This window comes from Myotis davidii, unplaced genomic scaffold, assembly GCF_000327345.1.
Source record: "Myotis davidii unplaced genomic scaffold, ASM32734v1 scaffold168, whole genome shotgun sequence".
Lineage (NCBI taxonomy): Eukaryota > Metazoa > Chordata > Mammalia > Chiroptera > Vespertilionidae > Myotis > Myotis davidii.
The window spans coordinates 188,595-198,000 of NW_006383016.1; the positions used below are offsets into that span (position 1 = coordinate 188,595).

The 9,406-nt window shown below is 45.9% G+C and overlaps 1 long non-coding RNA gene across 1 annotated transcript in view; it reads right to left on the reverse strand.

The window, feature by feature from the left end:
- The window catches only part of LOC107181705, an 11,933-nt gene extending 4,431 nt beyond the window's left edge, over positions 1-7,502 (reverse strand). The window contains exon 1 of the long non-coding RNA XR_001512399.1: positions 7,122-7,502. This is a non-coding gene — a long non-coding RNA (uncharacterized LOC107181705). The remainder of the gene's footprint in view (positions 1-7,121) is intronic.
- Positions 7,503-9,406: the final 1,904 nt, after the last annotated feature.

Here is a 9,406-nt window from a genome sequence, read left to right on the forward strand (position 1 = left end):
GAGCAAAAAATCACAACAGAACCTTTCTGAAAGCTGCATGGAGTCTACCCTCTTCCTCCAAGGCCAATCTGTCATCCAGGAGTCAGTCCTTTTTCCTCACCTAGCTAATGAAGCTCATGATTTATTACAATTTTGGTCCAAGGCCTGATTTCTGTTCATAAGACCCTGTCATCTTTGGATGAACCATGCTGATGAAGGGCCCAGACTATAATGAAACACTGGCCTGACAGTTCACAACAGTGGGAGTTAGGAAATAACAGCAGAAGTTGTCTCCAACAGTGAACAAAGACGTTCAGAACACCCAGCATCACCGCGTCTGAGCTGTGGGAGCAGGCTGCCTCCATTCATTCATGGTGCTAGCATTTCCAAGCCTGGATCTTTATATGTTTATTGAACAACTCACCTTGGGAGCCACCCAGTATCCTTGTTTCAGATCTTTCGAAATACCACCTCTTCCAAGAAGTTCACCGAAATGAAGTGGAAGTGAAGCCATGCTCTCCCTTCCTTATTCTACTACCTTGGAACCGTGTCTCACCTCAGGGCACTCAAACTGGAACCAGCTGTGTATTTCATTCATCTCCAGATGGGTTGTTTTTATCTATAAATGTGTTACTGTAATGTTTTCTAGAGCATAAATGGCTGAAGACATCAGAGCTGGCACAGAAGCTATTAAAAAAAAATAAAGACTTTGCCTTTTCAGATTTGTATTTTCTGTAGGGCCCAGGACATAGGAGGTGCTACACATTTAGTGTGTGAATTTATTTAGTAATGAATCAGCTACTGATTTAGCACCTGCAATGACTCGGAGATACCCCATGTGACCCCCACCATCTTTCAGGGCTATTGAAGACTATACTTGTGCTTCAGTAAAGAAAGTATAAATAAAAGAAACAGCCTGGACCCTGGAGGAGCAGTAACAAAGCCAGAGGAGTCCAGTCTGCAATGAGTAATGGCCACCATCCAGTCATTGATTTTTTTTTTTTTAGTATCTGGACATTTACTGGAAGGATGAGGTTGGCCTGGATAGTGATTCCAAATTGCTGCTTCTTAGTCTCTTAGCTTCTACAAGATAATATTTTCTCTAACCACAAACCACAGTGGTCAGAACCACAGAGCAATATACTGTAACAAGAGCAGTGTGCACAGTCCCAGTATTCTTCAATGGGTGACCCGCCGGACAACAATCCCAGGAGCTATCTGTGTCAGAAAGTCTTTGGGGCCAACTGACTTAGTCAGTATCACATATCACACCCCATTTGGGCAATGCAAGGTACAGCTGTATAGGAGACTCAGATGAGTTGGCTAAATTTGATCACAGAATTCTATTTTCAGATAATATCTAGTATTTTTGCACCAAACTCACTTTAAGAAAGACATCTCTGTCTGAAGTTTATTGATAGCATTTTCATGCACGTGGAACAGGGATTTGCAACTCACAATATGTTTGCACCAGAAATGGGATGCTGGCCCTTTTTCTCTGAAAGGTGACCCTGACCATCTGCCATAAGGAGTTACATTAGCCACATACCCTGCAAGTGAGGCTTGGCAGGTCGACCAGAAGGACCTGACCAGGAGGCCCAGACAGCCTGAAGCTCGATGCGTTGTCTTGTAAAGGCTGGCAAGAGGGTGGAGCCGCCAACCTCAGCTTGGGTTGAGCATGCACTCCTTCCCAGAGACACAGCAACGTTTCGCTGCTCTGGGATAGACTCTTGGCCTGTCTGGGGATGGGTGGCAGCCCTGGAAGCGCATCTGACACTTAGGTCAGCGGCAGATCAGAGACAGGCACTATCTGCTGGTTTGGCTATTACTTTGAAATAGGTCCACACCTGGTAGACTAGATGGGGAAATGTGCACAGTTTTCTCCGCAAAATTCAATTTGTCTGCAAGGTTGTGTAGGCTTCCAGGGTATGTGAAACAGGTTTCCAGTTCTGGCTGCAGGAAGCTGCGGTGCCCTGGTCAGTCATAGGATTGTGCTTTCCCTGGTGTGGTCAGGTACCACACGGAGGTTTGTCTCCTTTCCTTCCATGCTCCTACCCTGTGTGCTTTCCCCATCAGTCAGCCTGACACCCAGCCTGCCTCAGGGATGAAGAGACACTGCAGAAAGCTGAGAAATACATTAAAAAGTCCATTCTGGCCTGGCTGGCGTGGCTTAGTAGTTGAACATCGACCTATGAACCAGGAGGTCATGGTTCGATTCCTGGTCAGGGCGCATGTCCAGATTGTGGGCTCAAACCCCAGTAGGGGATGTGCAGGAGGCAGCTGATCAATGATTTTCTGTCATCATTGATGTTTCTATCTCTCCCTCTTCCTTCCTCTCTGATATCAATGAATATATATATCTCTCTCTATATATATCTATATCTATATATATATCTCCAGTCTCTCTCTCTCTCTCTCTCTCTCTCTCTGAATATATATATATATATTCAGATCTAGGCTAAGAAACTGAGGCCCATGGTCACATAGAAAGAGGCCGATTTGATATTTGAACCCAGATCTTTCTGGCTGTAGAACCTCAGCTCTTAAACACTCAGCTATACCAATTCATCTTCATCTTCCTCCACCCACTGCGCTGATGTGGACCTGGCCAGGTAACCTGGGGAGAGGGCCAAGGCATACTATAGGGGTGCCCTGCCAAAAGCAAGGGCAGAGCCAGGCATGAGTAGGCAGTATGAATGATCTAGCTGGGGGTATTTCAGCCCAGGCTAATTTTGTGCCAAAATAAAAACAGCATCTTTCATAACACAACCACTGGGGCTTTTCACAGACTGGATTCTTTTCCCCTAGAAATGCCCAAATAAGAGTGATCATTGGTGGGTCTGTTAGGATTGGTGAGTAAAATCTGACATTAACCAAAAGAACTGGATGTGTGGGTGGCTTCTTCTTTTTTTTCCTTCTTCTAATAGTTTCTTTTTTTCTTTTTCTCTTGGAAAGCACTTATTTCATTCCACGGGCCCATGTGCCAGCAGCTATCACTACAATCTTTGTTTCAAAAACTTGCTCCAGACCAACTCTAGAAAACTGGCTGCTGCCACTTGTTCAAAGCAAGGAGTCCCTATGTCTGCCCTGAATGGTGAATGTTTACTTTGAAGCTTAAATTTTGTTTTGTTTTTAATGCAAACACATCTGCAGAATAGATAGCAGGAACTTGTGTCCCTAGGAGGCAGCCTAGCGGTTCTCTTCAGCTCATTATAAAAACTGTTTCACATCAATCTTGGATTTCTTACTGATTTTTCTTTCCTAGCATTCCTTTCTCCATTTTCTTCTTTCTCCCATATGGTCCCTCGAAAATTGGCTTTTCAGTTGTCAAGACTTAGCCTCTCTACTAGTACTTTTAAAATAAGTCATAACATTGCCAAAATGAATAAATCTAACTTGGAACAAGTAGGACAGTTTTCCCCAACATGAGATTTTACAGGAAACATGCTAAACTCAGGATGTGGGGAAAATTCCCTTGGAATCAAACAGCACCAGATGGACTTCTGGATCTAATTGGGCCTCCTCAAACCTACTTTAAAAGGAAAGGTGAATTGATGACGGAATGAGACCTTCACGAACCTCACTCCCAGGACCACGGTTCTCTTGAACCGGAATATGGCGTTTCAGATCCAGTCATTAGGCCATTCATTAAGCGTCCATCTGGCACATCAGACACCTTGGGTAATTAGCAATAATGAGTGAGAACACAAGAGAAGACCAGTTAAAAAAATTTCTATCTATCCATTAGTCATATGTCCAAGTTACCAATTATCAAACATCAGTCAGATCCTGTCCATAATCAAGGATATAAAACATCTATTGAGAAGGCAGACTTTTGAGACCATGATGTCAGAATTGGTTTGAACTGCATGAGTCAGAATAGAAATTCACTAGGCCCACAAACAGAGTGAATAGTGTAAGATAATAAGACTTGAGAGAGTCAGAACCAATGGGCTGGAATAGAAGAGAACCATGTGGCCAAAGCTGAATATCAAGATTTTAAGATTTGGGCAAAATTGTCACTAGATTTAATTATGTTAAGTGTACTATAGACATCAAGGGTCCTGGCCGACGCCTATTTTTACTTCTCATTATATATCAAGCTCTATACAGCATTCAGCATACAGTAGAGATTAAGTATTTTGTAAATGAATGAAGTAATAAATAAATGAATACAGTAAAATATGTTTTCTGTCCTTTGTCACAAGTACTGCCTCTTTTGGCCAATATCTCCAGGGTACCAGGTGGGCAGACCATCATAAGCTCAGGTGTCCCAGGTGGGCAGACCATCATAAGCAATGGTCTGGTCTTCAGCCATTCCCATTTGGCCTTATTTTTCTGTTCTCCATCAAACCTCAACTATGCTGGAACCCCTCCCCCGAGAGCCAGTTCATTTTATTAACTTATCAGTACTGGGTCAATACATACAAATAAGTGCAGGGGAATAATTGTAGCCATCCCTTGTAACACATTTTTATTTTAACATCTTGCTTAAGAGCAAGGACTTTGGAGTCAGACCTGGATTGGAATCTGCCACTTAATAGCTGTAAGACCCTGAGCAAGTCACTTAGACCAGTGGTTCTCAACCTTCCTAATGCCGTGACCCTTTAATACAGTTCCTTATGTTGTGGTGACACCCAACCATAAAATTTTTTTCGTTGCTACTTCATAACTGTAATTTTGCTATTGTTATGAGTCATAATGTAAATATCTGACATGCAGGATGTGTTTTCATTGTTAAAAATTGAACGTAACTAAAGCACAGTGATTAATCACAAAAACAATATGTAATTATATATGTGTTTTCCGATGGTCTTAGGCGACCCTTGTGAAAGGGTTGTTCGACCCCTAAAGGGGTCGCGACCCACAGGTTGAGAACTCTCTAAGCTTTGGTTTCTTCATCTCTAAATAAGATATATAAATAGTACGATTCCTACCTCAAAGTGTAGTTGTGAGCATTCAATGAAACTTTCCAGGTAAAAAATGCCCGGCATAGTGCCTAACATAGAAATCACGCAGTAAACCTACAGTTCTCAAAATAGGTTCCCAGGCTCCAGTGTCAGCATCACTTGGAATCCCTTAGAATTACAAGCTCTTGTTCCCTCCCCAAACCTACTGAATGAGGAACTCTGGGTGTGGGGCCCAACAGTCTTTGTTTTAATAAGATTTCTAGGTGATTTTGATGTAAGCTAAGGTTTGAGAAGCACTGCAGTAAATGTCAGCCATGATAATAATAATAGGTAGCATTTATATTATGATAATGTATTGATAGTATTATTGCTTTGACAGGGACCATATAGGAATTTTAGTTCAGTTGTTGTTATTGTTTGTTTGTTCAGTTGTTTTCAAACCAAGCTCTGGGAAGCTTTGGGGCCTCTGGAGAGACATGCGAGGCCACTGCACAATGTTGAGGGCAGATCAGAGACAAGATCTAGCTCTGCCCTGACAAGTGAGCTCCCCCTTCTTAGTTTCGTGTGCTTTGGTTCCAGTCCATATTCGGTTTGCTTGACAAAAGAGTCCTTCTGGGAGATAAAGCTTGAAAATCACTGTCTCGCCCAACATGCCGATGGGAATTAGGCCAGGCTATGGGGAGAGATGGGGACTAGAAGACTCTCCCGGGCCTGTCACCACAGAGGATGGTTAGCGCTGGCCCTGCATTCAGGTCCAGACTCCACAAGCATTCTCTGGGACTGTGCTGGGAGCCTTTGGTCATACATCATTCAATCACATGCTTGCCAGGTGTTCTAGTCCCTCCTTTTCAGAAGAGAAAATGCAAGTGCGAAGAGGGTAAGGAAACAAGGCCAAGGTCACACAGTGAGTGCAGCTGGGACTAGGAGCCAGATCACCTGACAGCGAGATTTGTTGTCATTCTCCAAGAAGGGCTGCTGGTCACCCTTGAGCAGATGACCTCGCCATGCAGGAAAACAGCCCATGGGGGCGCTGGAGTCACCCCAGGGATGGTCAGATCACCCTCTTGGACTAACATGTACAGTAGCAGGCAGCTGCTCAGCATCAAGGCCTGGGACAACTAATTGGTTTTTTCCAAAATGAGCCATGGTCACAAGGAAGTAGGAAATCCCCATTCAGAGGGGCTGTTCCCTGTTTGCTCAGTCGGTCAGGCTGGGAAGATGACCTCAACACATCAGATATGCAGCAGTGAGCTGAGAATCCAACAGCCTCCACCTCCTAACCATGCCAGACTCAGTGTATGGTCTCCGGCAAGGCAGGATTAACCCTTTAGGCCTTGGTCAAACATCTAACTGAATGGCCAAACCTGTTACTCATCATCTGAGGTGGACTTTGAAACGGAGTTAGATGCTATTGAGAGATCTTTGAGCCCCTTGCAAAGTTGCTTTAGATAAATATTTTGTCATTAACTGCGGTATTCCTTACTCGTTTATTAAGCCATTCTTCAAATGGCTATTGAGCACTCACCATGTGCCAGGCCTGTGTCACATACAGAGGACACAGCTGGGAGCCAGACACATGCGGCTCTAGCCTTCTTGGAAGCTACAGAGTGGTGAGGGTGCGGAGTCTGCCTGTGCTGATCACATGGGAATATTGCTAAGGATTTATTATGTGCTGGGGACGGTACTAAGTGTTACCCACAAAGTTTAGTTCATGTGATTCTCACAGCAGCCCCAGCAGTAGGAATAACGATCTCCATATTACAGAAGAGGAACAGGGGCTAGGAATGTTTAAATAACTTGCCCAAGTAGAGTTCACTGTTGCTGACTTCAAAGCCGTGCTCTGAGCCTCTAGGACAGGGTCATAGGTATCTATGTACATATATGCCCACAGACAAAGAACATCTCTTTCTCCCTGCCTGGAAGGATATCTGGCCTATAATGAGTTCTTAGTAAATAGCTATTAGGTAAATACACCCATCTGGGTTATGCTAGAGACAGAAGGTGCAGATGACGAGATAATGGGAGGGGGGTGGAAACTGAAGGATCATGAGGGGCGGGGAGCCGTAGGAAGGGAGCCCACGCAGGAGGAGCCCCAGGAACAGGTGCAGGAGGATGCCTGAGACTGTCACGGGGTTGCCGAGAAGCCACCGTGCTGGGTGCTGTCCTGTCAGCAGTTCTCAGGAGCAGTGGTGTTGGTTGGGGTGGGGGTAGGAAGAGGGGGCTGGCACTCACCTCTCCCCCAGCTGTTGTCACGGAAGGATGTTCTGTCCGCCAGGGGCCGGTCCGTCGCACAGACTGGGAGCTGTGTGTACCCGTGTGGCTGGGAAGAAGGTGGCTCAGAGAGAGGCTGGTGTGATGCTGTGGTGGCTATCCCCTCCTCCTCTGACCCACCTCCTCCTCCGGGTGGCAGCGTTTGATCAATGAGCTGAGCTTACTGAGGTTATTTCCACTGGTCTACGGGTGCAGGACCGGTTTAAACAGCGATGACAGTTGTCATCAGCTGCCTTTATAACAGCGCGCCATCTGCTCCTTCCCCCATCACTTCAGCTACTTAGCTTTAAACAACACTCCGTTTTGGAAAAGCATGTTCATTTGAAAGTGTGTGTGTGTGCGTGAATCCTCACCCAAGTATATTTTTCCATTGATTTTTTAGGGAGAGTGGGAGGAGGGAGAGACAGTGAGAGAAACATCAATGTGAGAGAAAGATGGGATTGGTTGCCTCCCCCCACACACCCCAACCAGGGCCTGGATGGAGCCTGCAACCGAGGTACATGCTCTTAACTGGCATCAAACCTGGGACCCTTCAGTTCTCGGGCCGATGCTCTGTCCACTGAGCAAAACCCACTAGGGTGAAAGTCCCATGTTTTGCTTGTTATTATCAGGTTACTCAATATCCCTGGCTAGGATGAAAGATTTTTTTAGTTGATGGAGTCACATGAGCAAAGTGATATTATTGTCACCCTTTTGTTCAGGACATAGCAGGGCATAACCATGTAGGATCCAGACAAGCATAGAAGGAAGAACCCCAAGACCTGGGTTAAAACCCAAGGGCTACTTCCCGTGGTGGGCTGGCTCTGAGATGGCCTCCAATGATCCCCCTCCCCATTCCTGCCCTGTGTAGTCCCCTCCGCCCTTGAGTGTGGTTGGCCTAGCAACTTCCTTCTTACCCATAGAATACAGCAAAGGTGATGGGATGTCACTTCTGAGATTAGGTTATAAGAGGTTGCAGGCTCTGCCTTCTCAGCTCACACACATTGAGGAGTGATCAGCTGCATCGCAGAAGACCCCGTGGCAAGGAACTGAATTGCTCAAATTCTGTTGACAAGACAACTACTGAGCACCTTGGGAATGGATCCTTGCCCAGATGAAACCCCAGTCCTGGGGGACACCCTGACTGTAGCCCACGAGACCCTGAAACAGGACACCCAGATAAAATATGTCCAGGTTCTCAATGCACAGAACGAGGTCGTAGATGTGTGTTACGTTTCGAAGTTTGTGGTAAATTGGCACACAGCAAAGAACAAGAAACTTCCCATCTGGGTGATTGGGGCAGGTGATTTTGCCTCTTTAAACCTCGATTTTCTCATCTGTCAAGGTGGCAGGGATAATAAAGAAACAGAGTGGGGCAAAGTAGGTTTATAGTTAAAATTGATTTTTAAAAATGATTTGTATGGAAAATAATACAAAATTAATTTAAAAAATTACACGAATACATTGTTTTGAGTAATCACTACTGTAAACCTACTTTTGCCCCACCCTGTATGTCTACCTTCTGGGAATTGAATTAGAAATCGTGCAAATGTTGACATCTCCGGAGTGAATAGGGGGCCTGGGCCCTGCCTGGCTGGAGTTTGCAGAACGGGGGGTGAGAGGGGCGGGTGGAGTTACTCAGGAGTAGGGAGGGCTTCCCTGCAGCCACAAAGCTTGGAGCAATGGGAGCTAAAGACAAAATGTCAAGAGCAGGGCAAGTTGAGAACCTCAGAGACCACGGAAGAGCCAGGCAGAGCTGTCCATTCAGAGGACAAGCAGGGAGCGGTGCTAAGAGTGAGAGGGGGGGAGCCTTTGATAAGGTGCCAGGGAAGCCAGTGGTGGGAAGAGTTGATTAAGATGCTGCTCTGGGTTAGATACATAGATGAGCCACGTCAAGGGCACAGAAATCCAGGGCTTTGCTGCCCACCACACTTGGCTCTGAGCCCCAACCATATGCTATTAACGGAACTCCTCTTCACACCGCCCATAAATCCTAGGAGACTCCTCTTCAAACGTGATGCCCAAACCTGTCAGACCCCTCCACCCAACCGCCTGCTCGGCATCTCCACTTGGCCCTCTAATGGGCATCTGAAATTTAGCCTGTCCAACTCTGAACTCCTCATAGGTCCTCCAAACTCCACATCTATCTCACATCTCCCCACCTGTCTCACATCTCCCCGCCTGTCCCACATCTCCCCGCCTGTCTCACATCTCCCCGCCTGTCCCACATCTCCCCGCCTGTCTCCCCTCTTCACATCTGCAACATT